Here is a 10,035-nt window from a genome sequence, read left to right as displayed (position 1 = left end):
TTATTAACCGACTTCCAAAAAATGGGGAGGTTATCAGTTCGTCGGAATATTTTTTATTTTTATTTTTATTTTTTTTTATGCATGTTACCGCATAACTTTGGACCACGTGAACCGATTTCGATAATTCTTTTCGGAAAGGTAGTGTCTCAGAGGTGATCCCATACTAATCTGGTTAAGATCCGATTAGTGGATCATGAGATATATATATACATATATATGTTTTTTTTTTATATGAGAGTTGAAGTCGGGTTTTTTTTTTTGGTTAAAATTACTTGTTTTTTACATGACTGTACATAAGTTCCAAAAAATTTAATGAAATTAAAAAGATTTTTTTTTAATATAAAATCTAAATTAAAAGAAAATAAAATTACAAAATTTAAAAATAAAGTAGAAGATTTAAAACAAAAATATAACTTTTTGCAAATTAAAAAAATAGTTTTCTTTTTAAAGTTAAATTAAATTAAAACTGAATCATCATAAAAAATACATATATGTCAATATGATTTTTTTTTTTTACAATAAAATCTAAAAATTAAAGCTAACTATTTTTTACTAAGTAAAAACAAAAAGAAAAAATAACGCTGCTTTGCTCACTCGGCCACTGCTGCTGTTGACAACGTTCGGCAAAAAATAAAAAAATAAAAATTGCCCTGCAAAAATACTTTACGACTCAGGGGTGAGGCGAACTTTTTTCTCGGGTGTGGTCTAATGTACATACACAAATATGTGTGAGCATGTGCAACAAATGTACAAAACAAATGTACAACAAAGGCAATGACAACGACCTGACGAATCAATGAGAAAGTATAGAATTGGATGGCGGACGCATAAAATATGCAACAGTGCAGACAGCAAAAGGCATAAGGACGAGCATGGAATAATAATGTCAATGAAGAGGGGATGGACGGCGTGCAGCACGACAGGCAGAACAGGCCGCAGATGAAACTGGCGCTGTTGCCGTCCGTCGGTGCACCATGATGGGGATGTGGACAACGCGCGCTGACATGGCTCCACAAATATCTACACGAATAAGGTGTAGTTGGCAGGCAAGTTTCTGACAAGACGGCACAGTCAAACGGATTTCGCTTCGTATGTAGACATGCATAAATTTGTATGTAGAGTGGGAGTGGCATTGAAGCTGTGTTCCAAAGTCCAATGACACAGACACAATGAAAGGCAAGAAGATTATACCCGTACGGGCAACAAAAAAATAAATAAATAAATAAATACAATTGCAACGCATTGCGAATTTGTTGCTAAGGGAGGCAGGTTCGAAGAGAGTAGCTGTGTACAATGAAAAGCAGCTTTTCGGTACATTCCAATGCGGGCAGTAGCTTTACTAATTCAATATTCTGAGTATTTACACCCCCAGCAGCCAGCTGGTACAGCAGATCAGCATAAAAGGGGCTTGAGGAAACATGTTGGCGGAGGTGGTGAAATTTTAATATTCAATTTTTCAATTGCGGCTGTGGAGTAGCTACAGCCATAGAGGAGATGGAGCAAAACACACATACATATGTACTTATGTATAGCTCGTGCCAAGGGCGGCATTAGAACGCATTTGAAGTTTACTTTTTAGAGCTAAAGAGGCAAATTACGAACGAAATGATATGAGAATAAGTAAGTATGTACCTAGTCGAAATAAAAGCGGGCTCACAACGTCTCGACTTGCTTAGTGAAAAGTAAAATATCAAATCCAACAAAGCATAGTAAATTTAAGCGCATGGAACTGACTTTGGAATTAAAGCAAAAACATCTATGAATTAAGAAAGCAGCCAGATCAATAATTAGCCAGTGCAGCAAAATTAGTCACCGTCACCGAAGTTTTTCCATTTTAACTTTTCTATGAGTGCATTTTTTCACTTTAGTGATGCCTTGTTTAGTTTAAATATTAATGTTGAGGCATTTATTGAGTTTTTGGAATTGAATTGGAGTTTAAGAACTTTGAAATCGCATAATGTTAAAACCCTTTTTGAACATTCTACATTGCTATAGTAAAAATCTTTCATTAGAAATAGACGGTTAAGCATCAGATATTTTGTATTTTTCTATCCTATCGGTATGCAGTTTAGTCCGGAGGTTGTTTTATGAGCCTCTGGCCTTCGTCTGTCCGTTCGTAGAGATGCCTACTGACGGGCCTTATTGCGGTTGATGTCCCGTATAGCCGTTTAGTTAAGTACTTTTGTGGTGTAGGTCTGGAAGATCGACCTTTCTTGGCGGCCGGTTCGAAAACTCTTTAACTGAATTAGGGCATTCTTCAAACAAATTATAAGATAGGATGTTCTTTAACGAAATTCTGAGAGAGGGCGTTCTTTAACTTGAAGTCTTGAAACATTTGCTGAGATAGGGCTGTTGCAAACCAGCTTTTGAAATAGGTCGGTCTTCCATTCAGCCGTCGGTCTCTACTGAATACAAAAAAAAAGTACATACATATATATGTGTATTTCCATATTTTACAGTGAAATCTAAAACGCGTTTGATTTCAAATCGTTTCCATTCGCAAAATATTAGATTTTTTATCTCAAAACCGGGCAAAGGTACATCAATTGATAACATTGAAACATAAGCCAAGTTCTTATTTAAGTTTTCATACACTCAAAATGATCAATATTTCATAAATATTTTTTAAGTCGCCGCGATATACATACAAAATTTTAGCATACAATTATTTTGAAGAGCACCAAATTAAAAGAATTTCATTACTTAGTATGTACAATGATTTAAATTAGTGGAAAGTTTTATCTCAGTTTTGTGGCATGCGGTAATTGGAAAAATGTACTTTTGTACGTATTGCATGCTCGTTATCAGTTATCAGCATAGGCGATAATAATATACCGAAACACACGAACAAAAAACACTTGATAAGATAAGCAACACGAAGTGTTATTGTGCTATGAGCTCAAGTTAACAATTTTCGACATACAGTTGAAATAAACGTTAAAAGCGCACTTTTTTCTATTTCCATTTTTTTTTATTAGTTCATAAATTCACAAACAAATATTTTTGAAATTTAAAACACTTGTGCTTATTCAGCATTTGCAGCACAGAATTTTCTATCTGGTGAATGTCTGATGTTCCATAGTAATTTGTACACCAGATAGTTTACGACTTCTCCATTTCAACGCAGCGTCTACCACCTGCCACCACTATTACATAGTATATAGTTCTAGTGCCAGACAGGTAGACACGCTGAAAAATACATACATACATACACCAAAAACAAATTGGATGCGCACAAATGGATATGTAGTTTTGATATTACCAAAATACAAGTAGCACAAAATTTTAAAATGCACGCACGTCTACGCCGGCTTACTGAATGCATTCTTTGACTAGACACAAAAAAAAAATAAACACAACTAATAAAGTGCAGACAAAAAAGCGATTCAAACGCACAACTATGGCTGCGGCGGCGCAAAGTAATGAACAGCGCAATGGCGGCGAATAGGAAAATATGTACACAACTACATATACTCGACAAACACACTTCTTTATTGCTGATTTCTGGATTTTGTGTATTTGCTTTTCCACTTGCACTGTTGCCTATTTGAATTTCTACTTTTACATTGTTTACTGGGTGTTTTCTGTTTTTTGTTTGCTTTTATGCCATTCACTTTTGCTTAATTTAGGGCTACAATGGGCAACGACGACGAATCTAGCAATCAGCCAATTGAAATGTCCGTCCAGTTGTGCGACCACCCGTTTGTACAAAGCACAGCGACTGCTGGGAATTGTTGGTTGACTTGCTAGCTGAAGTGGTCGAACCGGTTTTTTGCGTTTTGCACTTCACACTAGTATTCGTATGGACAGATAAAAAAAAAATGTTGTGTACAAACGAATTCAAATTTGTATTTTTTAAATTTAAAAGTTAACATCTTCGATTTCATATTCGATTTTTGAGTTGTTGCATTTTAGTCAAATATTTTGCATATGTTTGCATGTGCAAATGTTTGTGTGTGTTAAGCGAATTGCTTTCGCGCACAACTTATTAATTTGCTGGCTGGGTAATTCCAGCAGACGATGTGCACATACACACAAACGTATGTATACACTTTGCTTTGTTTTCTTGTTCACCAACTCGCCACTCACTCCATTCACTCAAACTTCAAAGCAAAATCGCAAATACATAGTACTTTTTTCCCCTGCCACTTTTGCGCTTTTTCTTTTGCTTTTTTCCCTTCGCTGGCAAATTAATAAAAAGCAACTAAATATTTTAAAGTTTTGCATGTGAAATGTTAATTTTTGCAAACGATATACATATGTATTACATTCCGTTAAACTTTCTTACACACATGTACACAAATATTTTATTAGCCTTTGGAATTTACATATTTTATGTATTTTCCAAGCGCTCACATACCTACAAACATTTGCGTGCGCTGCCTGATAGCACAAATGCATTCGCTTTTGCACACTTTGCTGCTTCCTATTTGTCGTATGTTTTTGTGTTTTGTGTTAAGTAATTAAATAACCAATTTATTAAAATTGCAAAATTTTAGCCGGCACTAGGCTTGGTCACAAGTTTTTCTCCGTTTGGCGGAACGAATTTGATTACACACAGAACAAACACGAAAAAATTATCCACACACCACGACGTTTGAAAACCAACTAATTTTTTATTGTTTTCCTTTGCTAACCAGAAAAATGCTTCGTGCAACCGTGCGTTGTGGAATGTAAAAAAGTACTGCCGGCCGCAAAATATTTCTTTTTACGCTTTTGTCGCATGCGATAAAATCTCACATTACAGTGCTAGTCAAAGTGTGCCTGCAAATTTGGTTGAAAATAAATGTAAGTTGCAGGGTGTTGCATGCGAATACGTTTTTCTTGGATAAATTTTTATTTTAAAAAATTTTAAATTAATTTAAAAAAGATAATCCTAAATGGGAAATCTTTAGGAAATTGAGCAGTTTGAAGTGGAATATAACCCAACTAACAGAATCTGTGTGGTTTTTAAATAAAATAAATTATCCCAAGGTGGTTATCAGGCGAAAAAGGGGGGCTGAACATCTTTCGCAGAGAACACCTTTCTGCGTAGGCGATCTTTGGCCGCTCTTAGGGATTATAACGCTCACAAAGTAGAATTCTCTTTCTGTTTTGCGAAGAAAAGGAGCTAAACACCTTTTGCAGAGAACACCTTTGTATATTTTTAATGCTTACTGGGTTATAGCCTATCTTCTTTTGTCTCTCATTCTTTCGCATATTTTGGAGTTTGACAGCTGAACTCCGCCATTTAATTTGCATATGCGCCCAAAGTCAGACGCGTTATTTTGAAGGTGTTTTTATTTAATGAATTGTGATTAATTGGTTAATATTAAAGTTATAACTAATCGAGTAAAGTGTAAAGTGAAGGGGAATATAAAAATATATTGGTGAAGTGGCTGCATAAGGAGAATAGGATTGATGAAAGGGCATATTTCAAACCCAATTTGTAAATAAATTAGTGACCAGAAATTACAAAGGTGGGTGTTAAAATAATCTGTAGACCCTTTACTACAAGTGTGTGTAAGTTTTTTTTTGATCGGGTCACCCCTTTGGACACAATACCTCGAAATAATTAGGCAACGTACTAAAGAGTACCCAATTTTTTTTAAAGACGTAGTCGACGAAGTATTTAACGATGTTCGTTTTTTTTTTATATAACCTATGCTTTAAAAAAGGAATCTGTTACACAAATTTAAGCAGAGAAATAGTTGTATCCTATAACTTACCGATTACCGATTACCTATTTCTTTTTTATTTAATAGCTGTCGTTATCAAATTACAGTATTTTATCTAAGCGTTTATCGATAAAGTTATGCAGTCTATTTAACGATGCTATTATTGGCATATATGCATATATGTAGATGTGGTCATCGAACTATTTATCGGTATAATTCCCCCTTATATTCAATATTCATCGGTTTTTTTTTAACGATTTTTCAAATGAAACTTCAACTGGTAACGAGTTTACAAAATAAGATTATAGGTAAAATCATGATTATCTTTATCAGATTATATATATCGACGCATATATCACTTAGTTTATCGATATCACTGTCAAAAAATTTATCGATTTTATTTTTTACATATTTATTGATATTATCAACAAAGTTTTGATTTTTATTATTTTCGAGTTTGAGTAGATATTTAATATGCATTTATCGATAAAGTTTTAAGACAATGGAAAGACTATCTAAACTTTTCTGCAGTTATCGATTTAGTAGCGATTTTACAGCAAAATTTATTAATTGGTATTTTTTGACGCATTTATCGATAAAATGATACGTATCACTGTCAAAATATTTGTCGATATTATTGTTTGTATTGTTATTTAAAAAGCAAACCTATTTTATATTTATCGATTTTTTTTAACTGCATTTGCATTGTTTAGATACTGTTATATTAATTGATTTTGTTAACAATGCGTTTGCCGATTTTTTTCGTTATATGTAAATACTGTATTTGTGAGTATTAATCGATTGCGATATAAACATGCATGCAATATTTACCGATATTAATATACAAGTACTAATTTACTCTGAGTATTATTGAATGCTAAATTTATTTATGTTACTATCAATACACGTTTTTGTCATAATCGTTATCGGTATATTTTCCGATATCTTTATCGAAATATTTATCGATTATTACCGATAACTATACTTGCCTTATTGTTATTGTTACTATCCACTTTACGAATTTCCAAATTTTCAAAAGAAAAAGCAATTTATTGTATTTTTTTGGTCGAAATTTATTTTTTATTATACCAAAAAATGGCATACACGTTTTTTTTTCTTGGGTTTGTGAAGTAGTTTCTTATATATGAAGATAACAAAAAAATTTTAAAATTAAAAATTAATTCCGGTCAGAAAAATTATAATACAATAATTTTCTTTTAAAAAATGGGTGGGTCAAACGTAATTTTAGGTATGTATGTATGTATATATTAGTTCGTTCACCATTTTTGCTTAGAATCGCACGTAGAATTCGAATATGCCATACAGTTTTTTCGTAATTAAATTACTATGTCCCCCTGTAGCCTTCCCATTTTATCCATAATATTCGAAAGCATATACATCTGACACTACAATTGCTATACACCAAAACTTCATCCACACCAACTGCAAGCAAAAAAATCTCATTTATCCACTTGGAATAATTACTGGCTGGAAATGCAATAGAAGCATCTAACGAATGGTAAATACGCGGAATAGCTTAAAATAACCAAACCAAATGTGCCCATACTCGCTCGTTTTCCAAAAAGTGTAGTATGCAAATAGGCGCACAGGCACGCATTTCATTTCAGTCAAACCACATCCGCCACTGCTGCCGCTAACTGTCATATATTTGCATCGTAGATATGTATCTACTGATTTGTGACATACATACATACATATGTGGTTATCCAATAACCGTAACCATAGCCCACGGCTATTTCACTTTTGCGCCCATTTGCATGGAGCGCATGAAAACTTTCAACTTCCTCTATTGCAGGTGTTTACCAGTGGCTGCATGCGTAATGTTAACGAAATTGTTCTGACATTCACATGTGTGTATACTTACATATGTGAGTATGTATGCATGCATGTAAGTTAATCAGTGGCGGATTTACTCTATTGGCCGCCCTAGGCCCTGTAGTACTAGCCGCCCTTTTCTCGACTTTTTTGCCGAAATATATTAAGGCAGGTTCCGTAATTTACACCGATCTCTATATTGCTAACTGCTAACATTTATCATTTCATCCAACTCATCGCAAATACTTCAGATATATTCGGGCGCCCGCATTCACGGAAATGACCTTCCACGGTGCAAAATGTGTTTGATGTTTAGACTCAACCCTGTAAAAGGGCATGTTTTTGACCTCTTGTCCTTGTCTGGCTCTCGTATTTCATAATATTGTCGTTTTAAGTAAAAATCTGGTTTTCAGGGCAATCTTGTCCCCTGGAAAAGTATCAAAGGGCAGATAATGTGCCTTTTTTGCCTTACAAATTGTGAAATTTTAAGAAACGAAGACAAAATTTTCTACCGGTTTGCCTTCATTTCAGAATCGAATACGAAAAGACAAAGTGGCAATGAGAAGCCAACATTCTTTGGTTGAAACGAATACACCATTAATTTTTTACTACTACTTGGCACTTTTAAATCGTAAGCTTTAGCTGATGGAAGTAACACAGAAGAATAAATTCCTCGGCTATGATAGCTTCTTTTTTATATAAATCATTACGAAAAGTCATATACTTACATACATATGTATGCCGAATTCTTTTGGGACTCTTACGGAAAATATATATTTGGCCACCATTTTTTAAAGTCTACAACATCTTCAGGATTGAGATGTTTGACTTTAAATGTTGAGCTGGAGCTCTAAACCAAAGTAATGTATTGCTCTGGGACGTAAAACAATGAAAAACTAGGAATATAGCTTTAGGGTTACGTGTCGCTACATTGGGTAGTGCGTATCTTGTTACCATGAGTGTAATTTTGTGTCATATTTGCCCCCCTACGCCCGGGCCTACCGGGCCTTAGGGCAAATCCGCCACTGAAGATAATGCATACATATCTAACGAAACTATGAACTAACGGAAAATCGGATTTTTGTTTGTTATTGAATGCCTTTCTGAACAATTGCTAGCTGAAGAATTGTTGGGGGAAGCAGTTTTGCAGGGCGGCTCTGCCAACTGACTTTCAGCTCACCACTGCCGTTCGAAAGACGAAAGTCTTTCGTAAGACAATTGTCCAGTCTGTAAACTACATACATATTTCGAAAGCTCTTTCCTGTCTTTCGAAAGACCAATTAAAAAATTTGCTACCGAAGAGGTCTCAGCGCTATTCTGTTTGTCATTTGTTTTCTAAAATCTAAATCTAAAAATGTCATGAAAATTAAATTAAAAAAAATTGTTTTCTTTTTAAAACAAGAAAATGTAAAGAATAAAAAAAATTGAATAAAAAAGATTAATTAAAAAAAGAGAAAATATAACACAAGTTTCTGCATGTAGATAATTAAAAAAAAAATCTTTTTAAAACAACAAAATCTAAATATTAAAAAAACTAAATTAAAAGGAAATATTAATTTTAAAAATAAGAAAAAAATAAGTTTCTAAAAGTGTTGAAACTGTTAGAGAATTAAAATTTTTTTCTTTTTAAAACAATGAAATCTAAAGATACAAAAAACATTAAATTAGAATCGAAATTGTTAATTTCAAAAAGGAAGAAGTGCATAAAACAAAATACGAATAAGTTCCCAAAAACTAAATGAAACAATAAAATCTTTAAATTAAAAGAAAATTTAATAAAAACAAAAAAAAAATTAATTAAGAAAAGAAAAAATATATATAAAGTAAATTTCTTAAAATTAAATTAATTAAAAAAAGCAAATGTGATTTGCAGAACGAAAGCGTGTTCGAACTAAACTCGCTAAACCTTAGATTGCTTCTTTTATTCTTTGTGACTTACTTATCCCATTTTTCGTGGCTATGTTTAGACTTAGCCAAGTTAGGTATGACTGAATAGTAACGGTTAGAAATGAAATATATAGTTCCTTCTTTTAGAAAACGATGCATTTGTAATTCTTTTCCTTGTTACATCAAAATAACTTTTTTCAGAAAAAGTGGACATGCAACTGTTTACTCATCGCTAGCGATATTTATTATAAAAAGAAAATAGTTTTGTAAAGGTAGCACGTTTCGCTGGTTATGAGCTGGCGGTGATCTAGTTACAATTGGACTGGTTCGTTTTTGGCGATAAAAACAGACCTAGTACTGAATTACAAATTTGATTCCCTAGTTCTGCGTTCCCTGCAAATTTTCGCATTGCCATAAATACAAATGTTATTTACATAATATTTATACTGTGTGCAGTAAAGTGGTAGATGATAATTTATGCCGGTATGCATACAAATGTCATCTTGTAATAATATGGCAAATGCCGCAAACAAACTCTTCTTCAGTTTCTAATATCCTTGACCTACCCGCATTCCTTGTCAAACACACATCTCCCTAATGCACCAAAAACCATCAGTTTGATGTCACGTTTGTTTATCTGTCACAATTACATGCC

The sequence above is a fragment of the Rhagoletis pomonella genome, unplaced genomic scaffold (assembly GCF_013731165.1).
Source record: "Rhagoletis pomonella isolate Grant_MI unplaced genomic scaffold, Rhpom_1.0 Rhpom_scaffold_00389, whole genome shotgun sequence".
NCBI classification, from domain to species: Eukaryota; Metazoa; Arthropoda; class Insecta; order Diptera; family Tephritidae; genus Rhagoletis; species Rhagoletis pomonella.
The sequence above is the reverse complement of the archived record's forward strand: the minus strand, read 5'-3'. Positions refer to the sequence as shown.